This window comes from Thermobia domestica, chromosome 17 (assembly GCF_964235325.1).
Source record: "Thermobia domestica chromosome 17, izTheDome1.hap1.1, whole genome shotgun sequence".
NCBI classification, from domain to species: domain Eukaryota; kingdom Metazoa; phylum Arthropoda; class Insecta; order Zygentoma; family Lepismatidae; genus Thermobia; species Thermobia domestica.
This window is the reverse complement of record NC_137470.1, coordinates 124,827,119-124,837,464: the sequence shown is the minus strand read 5'-3', so window position 1 is coordinate 124,837,464 and position 10,346 is coordinate 124,827,119.

Sequence of the window (10,346 nt, the reverse complement as noted above, 5' to 3'; positions counted from 1 at the left end):
AAATCCAAATTCAGCCATAGATACATGAGATACAAAGATGTGCAGTTAAACTATTTATTTCAACCCAGTAAAGCGGGTAATATATGCTAGTATATCTTAACTTTAAGGAAATTCAAGATATGGCTTTCTTATTTTAACAATTGCAACCACCAAGGGGCCGCGGTGGCTCATTGGTAGTGCGTTCACCTATGGTGTATGGGGTTCTTGGTTCGATCCCAGCTCGTAGCAAGTGTGCTTTGTAGTGGACAAACACCGTGTGCGTGGGGTTTTTCAGGGTTATCCCGTTTCCTCGGACTTTCTTCATTCCATCATGTCATTCATTTCTTTTAGTCACCGTCTTCTTTAGCCTAGCTGGCATAACCGTGGGACATGAAACTTTAAGATTTCATTTCATTTCAATTGCAACCCTGACTCTTCTTTTAATCCCATCTTTTTCTTCTTATGTAGTGGAAATGTGAAAATACGCTGAAACACGTCCTTAATTGTTTAAAATGGAAAATCAAAAAAACTAAGTTTTATGTCTATAACCTTAACAAATTTCGAAATATGGTCACCCAATTATAAAAACTATAGCAACACCTTTCCTTTTTCCCGCTTTATTTTCCTTCCGTTCTAGAGTAAATATCAAAAAGCTATTCAACACGTGTCTAATTATTTTAAATGAGAAGCCCAAATATAGAATTTTATATATCTAATTGCCAAGGATATTATCCTCCTCCAGATTTGCACTTGTCTAGACAAGCTTCAGCCATGTTAGGAAAACAAAAGCTATGGTGATTGGAACAAAGTGTTCGGTGTCAAATATAGAGGTAGGAGAAGATAAAATAGAACATTTGACTAGTTTTCGATACCTGAGTAGTATTATTAGTAATTATATGAAGTATAGTAAAATAAAAGCAACGATAGGAATGAAGAAAGAAGCCTTTTGGAGGAGGAGAAGTCTATTTTGTGGGATCTTGTATAAAGAGTTGAGAAAAAGACTTATAAGCGCTTTCATGTGGACTATTGTGCTCTATGGATCAGAAACATGAACAGTACGCAAAAAGTTATTGAAAACCACTGGAAGCTTTCAAAATGTGGGTGTGGAGAAGAATGGAAAGAATTAGCTGTATCGAGCATGAAACGAATGAGAGGGTGTTAGAAATGGTGTCCGAGAAAAGAACAATTTTATGTATTATCAAGAAGGAAAGAGAAACTGATTGGGACATCGGCTAAAAATGAATTGTATCATGAGAGATGCACTAGAGGGTATGGTGGCAGGGAAGAGAGGGAGGGGGCCAAGGAGACTACAATAAAGAACGATATCAAAACACAGAAATCGTAGGTGAGGAGGAAGAGGTTAGCGAAAGACCATGGGGCATGAGGGCTTCTCAGTTGCAGCAAACGACCTGTCAAAAATGGCCTAATACTTATGATGATGAGACGTGTTCCATAAATTTCCCAAGAACAAAGATAAAATACTAAACACCTACATATTACAATCCCACAGAAATAACTCGTGATTTCGATAGAATATCTCAATGCAATCATCAATATTATCGTGAAGATATCTTTACTAATGATGGTGAATTCCTTGAGCCTTCTTTCTGTAATGTCTCATCTACTACGATACCTACAATAATAGGTAGAACCCGGAATTCTTTTTCACCCATTAAAAGTTTCTTTCAATTTACTATATTTTTCCTTATGTTTCCATAACTCGACATTTCCAACCTATCACAGTATATACTTCTTCAAATTGCAAACTTACGTCTACTGTATACCGTTTCAGTTCCGCTCTACAATGTGGTCTAATTTTAACCATTTCCCACTATTGATAACTACTCTTTCACAATTAAGTATCCTGCTTCGTGTGCATTATATATTCTGAGGTAGGGATATCTTACTATTATAATTGTAATTCCCACACCTTTTCCCTTCTCATCCTCTTTCCTCTCCATTTACTTCAAATATATATCTATATCTATATCTATATCTATATCTATATCTATATATATAGTTAGTTAGTTAGTTAGATAGATAGATAGATAGATAGATAGATAGATAGATAGATAGATAGATAGATAGATAGATAGATAGATAGATATAGATATAAACTGAAAGACGTGTCTAGTTTATTTTAAACTAGCTGAAATACCAATTCTTCACATTAATCAGATAAAATATCTATGTAAACAAGCTAAACAACGAAAGGAAAAAAATATTGGCCATTTCTACTACTTTTACACATGCCGGTAAACGCCCCCTGACGCCCCTAAGAAATTCACCTCTTCCCCCCAACCGATGGGGTTGTATATGGAAGCCAACACCTGTGGGATTATCAACATTGATTTCAGCGACCTCGAAAACTATGAATTTTTATCCTAATATTGGTCATTTTCTCCTACTTTCACATGTCCCGGTAAACGCCCATCTGAGACTCCTGGTTCGAATTAAAAAAAAATCGGTTCATCTTGGTCTGGAGTCTAGACCAAGGTACCAGTGACCAAAATTTGGTAACTCTCGTTCCACTCGTCTGGTCATCAGGCCACACGCACACACACACACACACACACATACACACACACAAACAGACGGACAGGCAGACACATAAACAAACTCTTTATTTATTTTATTTACATTAGATTTGATGAGAAGTCCTTATACCAAATTTTTAAGTGTATTTAACATTCACAGATTCTACGATTATGGAAATTTTAAGATGCTGATTTCCTTCCCTCTTTTGTTGTCTTCACTGTCGAATTCCTGAAAATACTTCCTTAGTGTGACCATCCATAACAAATCCTATGCTTTGTCGAAATTTCGAGTTTTAGCTTAATTTTATCTGGGCGTTGATCAATCAGTCAGACAATATAGAGTTATATAAAGACATATAAAAACAGTCGTCCAACTTTGACCCCACCCTCACCCCAATAAATAATTTCTTTTCTATGCGCCTACCATCGGAGGTAAGATTGCCCACCGAAATTTATTACTGTTTTACATTACAAATTATTATTTTTTTATCATGTTTCTCAAACTACGGAAGCACGCCTTCTGTCGTCGAGAATTTCGTTGAATAAGGGATAATCTGTTGTCCATACATGGCAATAATAGTTTCGTGAAGAGCGAGACAATTTCGTGAACAGTGCCACGATGGTTGCTCTGTTTGGCATATGCAAAGATGGCTATATTATTTTAGAGTTTGTAAGCTTACTTTAAATTAATATATAAAGAAAGAAAGAAAGAAAGAAAGAAGTTTGAAAGATGAAATAAGTTATTCAATTCATGAACCCAATTCGTTTATGCTATTTCATAACTCATGCAGTTAAGTCATCTGTACAAGAATTGTGTATAATATTCAAAACAATATCTCTAGTCCAATAATCTGTTGTTCATCGGGGTTAAACAATTCAAACCTTAAAGATGTTTTATATAATCAATATGTTAATGCCATATACTCCGCTAATCTGGCCCTCAATAATAAGCCTTTTAATAAGCTTACCATCGGAATCTTTACCTTTTTAGTTCCATTTTAGACTTCCAAAATATGCTGTTGATAAGTGTAGAAAGTCTTATAGAACGGTTTTGTCCGTCCGTCGACAGGTATTAGAGTAAAAGCGGTAGAAGATATCGAGACCAATGGCCGATGTAGCCCAGGGAGGAGAGCCCTACGCCCCCAGTTTTTTTGACTGACAAATAATTTAAACTATTATTTATATATTTTTCAAAGTTTATAGTGAACTCATAATATATCTGTCATAGTCTGAGGTCCGTTGTCCCCCGCCCAGTTTTTTACCGTTTAGATCCACCACTGATCGAGATGCTTTTTCTTTCAATCGGTTCACCGTCCAAGGAAAAGGTTCGTTCTCCTCTGTTAATTATCAGTTGAAACCAGAAGTCGTTCAAATTAGTCATTTTCAGTTTTCAACATTTATCTTCGTAGAACAAAAACTGTAATAAATACCAAGAAGCGGTTTCTTGTAGACAATTTAGCTTCTCAAGGCAATATACGGGAGTTAATCAAAAAGTAAGTTACACTTCCAAGTTATGATCATAAATGAAACCACCTACACATTGGCAACACGGCGATTACAATCACATTGTACGTTCACTTTTCCACATAGTCACCAAGAGACTGTAAACATTTCCCGTAACGGTCAACCAACTTTTCGATTCTGGATGCATATAAATCACCTCCAGCGCTATATAACCACCTGGAGACAGCTGCTTTCACCTCCTCATCATTTTGGAATCGTCGTCCACCGAGATCCATTTTAAGCTTACAAAACAAATTATAATCACATGGCGCTAAGTCTGGACTGTATGGAGGATGTTGCCACACCTCCCACTTGAATCGTTGCAGCAGTTTGGACAATTGGTGGGCCGTGTGAGGTGTTGCGTTATCGTGCAATAAAATCACACCGGCGCTCAATTTCTCTGCCGCTTTTCTTTAATTGCCTTACGCAACCGGTGCAACGTTTGACAATACGAAGCCGCGTTGATTGTCGTGCCTTGTGGCATAAACTTCACGTCACTACACCCTCAATGTGAAAGATCACTGTCGCCACTTTTCTTGGTGAAGGTTGAACCTTGGCTTACTTTTGTGGTGATAATGTGGTGAGCACCCATTCCATCGACGTTCTCTTTGATACGGGGGTGAAGTGATGGACCCACGTTTCATCCCCTGTGATGATTCGAAGAAACTACACGCCCTCCCCACAATACCGTTGCAAAAATGGCAGAGATAATTGGAAATGTTGTCCCTTGTGAACATCAGTGAACAGACGTAAAACCCATCTTTGATACAGTTTACGAAATCCAAGGTGTTCGTGAACAATGGAGAACACACTGTCATACGAAATGTTCAGCAGGCTGGCAATTTTCTGCAATGTTATGCGCCGATTCTTTCTAATGATCTTATGCACACAGTCAACATTTGCAACGGTACTGGACGTTGCGGGCCTGCCTTCGCGATATTTGTTCGTGAGATCCTTGCGTCCGGCGTCAAATTGCTTACACCACTTTACAATGCCTGAACGACATATTGCACACTCACCATACACAGCAGTTATTTCAAGATAAATGTCCGTGGAATGGAGTCGCTTAGCCCATAGAAATCTGATCCTTGCATGCATCTACAATTTGGAGTGAACACACAATTGACTCGCCATTGAACTTAACCCGCTCTGCACACACAACACGACAGGAGACCACACAAACCTTCCTCTCGGACGTGTCAGCAGTTACTGTAGCTTGCCCCCATTGTCCAGAGTCACAACACATAGCGTGCTCTCGAGGCGAGCTACTGTAACTTACTTTATGATTCGCCATCGTACCATGTCTATCATGAACGTTCTACCAAAATCGAAAGTAGTTGATATTTACTGCTACTTCTGGTTTCAACACTGATTTCCACAGAGCAAAAACGGGAAGAGATATGCAGATTTTCCCAAGGATAGGTTTCATCTTCTTCGTTACCCCTCTATCAAAACAAGAAGTGGTTCAAATTACCCATTTCCTGCTTCAACGCTCATCGCCATAGAACATGAATGGTAATAAATGGTTTCAAACGGTTGCCTGCAATCAATTCAGTGTCTAATGATAGCGTATTGTCACAACCCACAACACTCTACCAAAAGCGAAAGTGGTAGATATTTATTACTACTTTTGGCTTCAATACTGATTTTCATAGAGCAAAAACGTAAGCAATATCGAGATACAGGTCTTTTTTCAATTGATTCATTTTCCTAAGAATATGTTCTATCTTCTTCCTTAAGCATCCAGTCCATCCAGAATTGGTTCAAATTAACGATCTGCCGTTTCAATCTCTATCACAGTAGAACAAAATCAGTAAGGCACAGAGAGTAACAATATGGATTCCGCTGTCCGAGAAACAGGTTCTATCTTTAATCTCATTTATCTGTTGCAGCCAGCAGTTACAGATGTATTACTTGAAGTTTGAGCATTGAATTCCCTTAGTTTGGAAGTCTACCGTGGTTTCACACTGTAGGATGAAACTCGCTTGTTTATTTTATATTGTCATTCTCACCAAGGCAGTGTTGAGCCCTACTCAAACAATGTTTGAAATTTTAAATTCATGTTTGCGATTACGAAGCACAAAAAAAATAAAAAAGAAAGAAAGAAAATAAGAAAGAAAGAAACAAACAACTAATTTGTGCGTTCTTTTATAACATTCAAAGGAAACATGTAACTATTCATCTGTCTACTAAACCCGTGGCTCTTAATAGCATAGTCGCTAACACTCTCGCCTTCGGTGCGAGCGGTCCCGGGTTCGATATCCGGTGGGGCCGCTCGGTCGAAAAAGCTTAAAACGCTTTTTCTTGCCAGCCACCCTGAATGAGGTTCTTCTGGGTTTTCCTTATTCGCTCAGATAAATGCCGGTGTGGTGCCTAACTTATAGGTCCCAGGCCGCTTCTTTCCTTCCCTTTCTTCGGATACTGTGCTCGCCGAGGGACGTTATTCCTCAAAACGTGACGGGCTGAATGGCCTTAGATGCCGACAGCCGAGAAATCTAAATCCTAATCCTAATCTGCCCACTAAACTGGGGGGTTATAGATGATAAGCTGAAATAGATGGGTCAGGTAAAGTATCTATATAAACAAACTGAATATCGAAAGGAAAAAAAATATCGGTCATTTTCTACTACTTTTACATATCCAAATAAACGCTCCCTGAGACACACTGGTTGAAATTTGGAAAGAAAAAACGCCTCTGGCTCCCAGCCGATGGGACTGTATTTGGAAGTCAACGCGTGTGGGAGAATCACCATTCATCTCAGCAACCGTGTAAACTATGGATTTCACACTAATATCGGTCATTTTGATATTATCTTTACATGTCTCGGTATCTCTCGCTCCCGGTGACACTCGGCCTGCAGCCGAATGGGTGAATTTGGAAGTTAATGTGATCGGTTTCACCATTGATCTCAGCGACCACGAAAACTATGGATTCGACACTAATATCGTTCATTTTCTACTACTTTTACATGACCCGGAAAACACTCCCTGACCCTCCTGTTTTGAATTTTACAAAAAGCTCTTTTGCTTGGCCTGGGGCCTGGACCAAGATAGCCGTGCCGAAAGTTTGGTAACTCTTGGTCCACTCGTCTGGTACCCAGGTCGCACACAGACACACAGACCAACAAACGAACTCTTTATTTTATTTATATTAGGTTAGAACGATCGTTAGCAAAGTTTGTACTATTCGTCTCGATTAGGATTTGTGTGTCTGATCATCGATCCGTTCCACGATCACTCTCGTAACACATCCAATTTTGATTAAACTTGGTATGTGCCTTTCCTGCAGTTGTCAAATTAATTCTGTTTTTGGGATTTCAATTCATCTTGCACAATAGAGATAAAAGAGGGTAAAATCAACCCAACTTTGCAATTTTTAATGTATGCATGCAATATTTTCTATTTTTCTATTATAACAAATCTATGAGTATTTTACTTATGGTATTGGGAATAACTCCACAACTTAGGGTTAAAATTTACGAACAATGAAAGGTGAATTCACCATCTAATTATAAACAATATGTTCCACGATAATTTTCGTTTTAAAAATATTGATTTTGGTGTAACATGTCGTAAATTTTCTTTTAAGACTTACCAATCATTCCCTCAACACGGTGCTAAAGTCACTAAATAACAAAGTAGTACAGTTACCCTCCCATCCCCTCCTCTGAGTTCTTTTAGAGTTCCACGTTACTTTTTCTATAATTCATTCCGATTGCATACAATATGTAGAGTTTCTTACATTCTTTCTCATAATCAAAATGTCCGGGATTAAAACCAGACTAGAATGAGCTATACATTTAGCCCTTTTTTGTGGTACTGATTACTCACCTCCCTCCAGTTAAAGATGAGTTTCACGATAATTTCGTTACATTTGTTCGATTTTAATGTAATGTGCCATACATTTTATTTGCTGCGTCACAATAATTCATTCTTCATGGGCTGAAATCAGTAAAGAATATCGTAGTGGTTCCCCTCCCCAATCATTTCTTAATGTCCAGGATGACCTATACAAAATTCATTCGGTTTCGATAAAATATTATGTATATTTTCGTTAACTGTTTTCCGTAATCCTGTGTGCTTGGGATTAAAATGAGTAAAGAATAAACGATGAATTTAGCCTACTGATGTGGTGTGGATTACTCTCTTACCCCATATGATATGACTAATAAAAGTATGAGATTCTCATGGGATATGGCGTATATTTTTGAGGTTTCACATTCATTCTCACTACTTGGATTTAAAATCAGTCGAGAATGATAGAGTAAACCTTTCCCCAGGCAGTGGAGGATCTAGAAGGTGAAAACTGCGGGGGACAGCCAGAACCCAGACTATGATGTGTGTATCATGAGTTTACAATTTTCCATGGATCCTGCAGAAGTCTCCAGATTAACTCCCCCCCCGATGAATATTATGGCTAAGTTGGACGTTGAAGTTGTGAATCTCAAATATTGTTTTACATATTGCATAATAGAAAAAACTACAACTGAAACTACATCTAATATTTCAAACATTTTCAAATAAAAAACAAAAGACAACGCTTCATATAAACTTTCAAAAATATATAAATAATAGTTGAGGTTCTAGTACTCCAAACCGCGTTCTACGTCCGCCACTGTCCCAGGTTTTTAAAAATAAATTTTACAATAATTTTGAAAATATTATTCGATTATAACACGATATGATTCATGTTGTTAGTGACGTTTTCACATAATTCCTATGTTTGCAGCTAAAGTCAATCAAACACCAGGACTCTATTAATCTCCCTCTCCTAATTATTTAGTTAAACCTTCTATGATAATTGGCGTGAAAGATATATTTTTATCAAATATGATCTATTTTTAGGAGGGGAGATATTCAGTCTCTCAATCATATGAGTTGAAATATCCAACAGTAAGGGAGAGCATTCTCTCCATTTTATATAGCATATTTTCCTGAATATTTATTAATTACACTCAGATTTTTATAAAATATTGTATGTGTTTTGTTGGAGATTAGAGATTTTCTCCTACAGTTTGGGAATTAAATTAATAAGAAATAAGCTCGCTCACCTCAACAATGGCCGGCATCACTAGTGTAACTACAAACATTTTCACAATGCGCTTTCGTTAATTCGGTACCTCTCTGTGCAAGAAATAACTTCAGTATATCGTATAAACGAGAATAAACCGTAAACATAATAAGCGGAGGTTGAGGGTGGCCAATGGGGCAAAAGAAGATGTCCCATATATATATAGCATGGGAAAAATTTTTTATTTCCCCATAAAACCACTCTACAGTTGGGAAATTTTATTTTTAGCGATTTACTTAGTTAACGCTAACGAAAACGTATAAGCATACCGAATTTCAAGGTTTTATACCAATTCCAAGTACCTAAAATATGAGATTATAGCTAAAAAAACGGTCCATTTAAATAACATGGGAAATTTCTTCATCCCCACTTTAAAACCCCTTAAACTTAAAAATATTCACCTTTGGCAATTTTCTTGTGGGTTAGTCCCGAAAAGCTACAATCATGACAAATTTCAACTTTCCACGTCAAACGCAAGTACCCATTATTTTATGTCAGTGAGTTCATTTAGTTTTATATATAGTTAGAATTACGATTAAGATTTTAGTTTTTATGAGCATAATGAAAGTATATCTCAAAATAACATGATTTGTGTAAGTAATGCATATGAAATAAATCAACTTTCATTGATTAGTGTACAAAGACAAATACAACTGTAATGGCTACGGTAAAAAACAAGTAGTCATTTTGTGGGAAGTGAAAAACTAATAGTATGCTACTAATATAACGTCACTCATAGCACTAGGATACATGTTATTCACCATAATTGCTTCAAAGCTTTCTGAATAAAGAATACTCTTACTCTCAATATTAGACTAAGTTATCAAACTTTAATGATACTTAAGTTGCATATCATAAAAGATTCGTTGATATTTTCTTATCCACAGTAAGGCTTCGTTAGAGAGGTTTCTATTTTTTTTTTTTAAAAAAAAAGAAAAACTAAACTGACAATTAACTTGCTCCTGAAATCGTATAGCCGGATAAGGGGGCGAAAAGTGCCGTTACACGGATTACTGTGATATCTATACAGAAAGGTACCTCATGTTCAAAAATAACTTCGACGAGAAAATCGACTTCAAATTCCTTCGAATTTCGAAGTTATTGTTGAAAATTCGAGAATAATAAATTGTTCATATCTCGGAAATGACTTGTGTTAGTGAAACAAAATATGAATATACTTTGCTCGAAGGGGCTTACAGGAAACAAGAAAAAAATTATTCCTCAATTTGAGTTTCTAGCGACAAACGCGTCGAAAA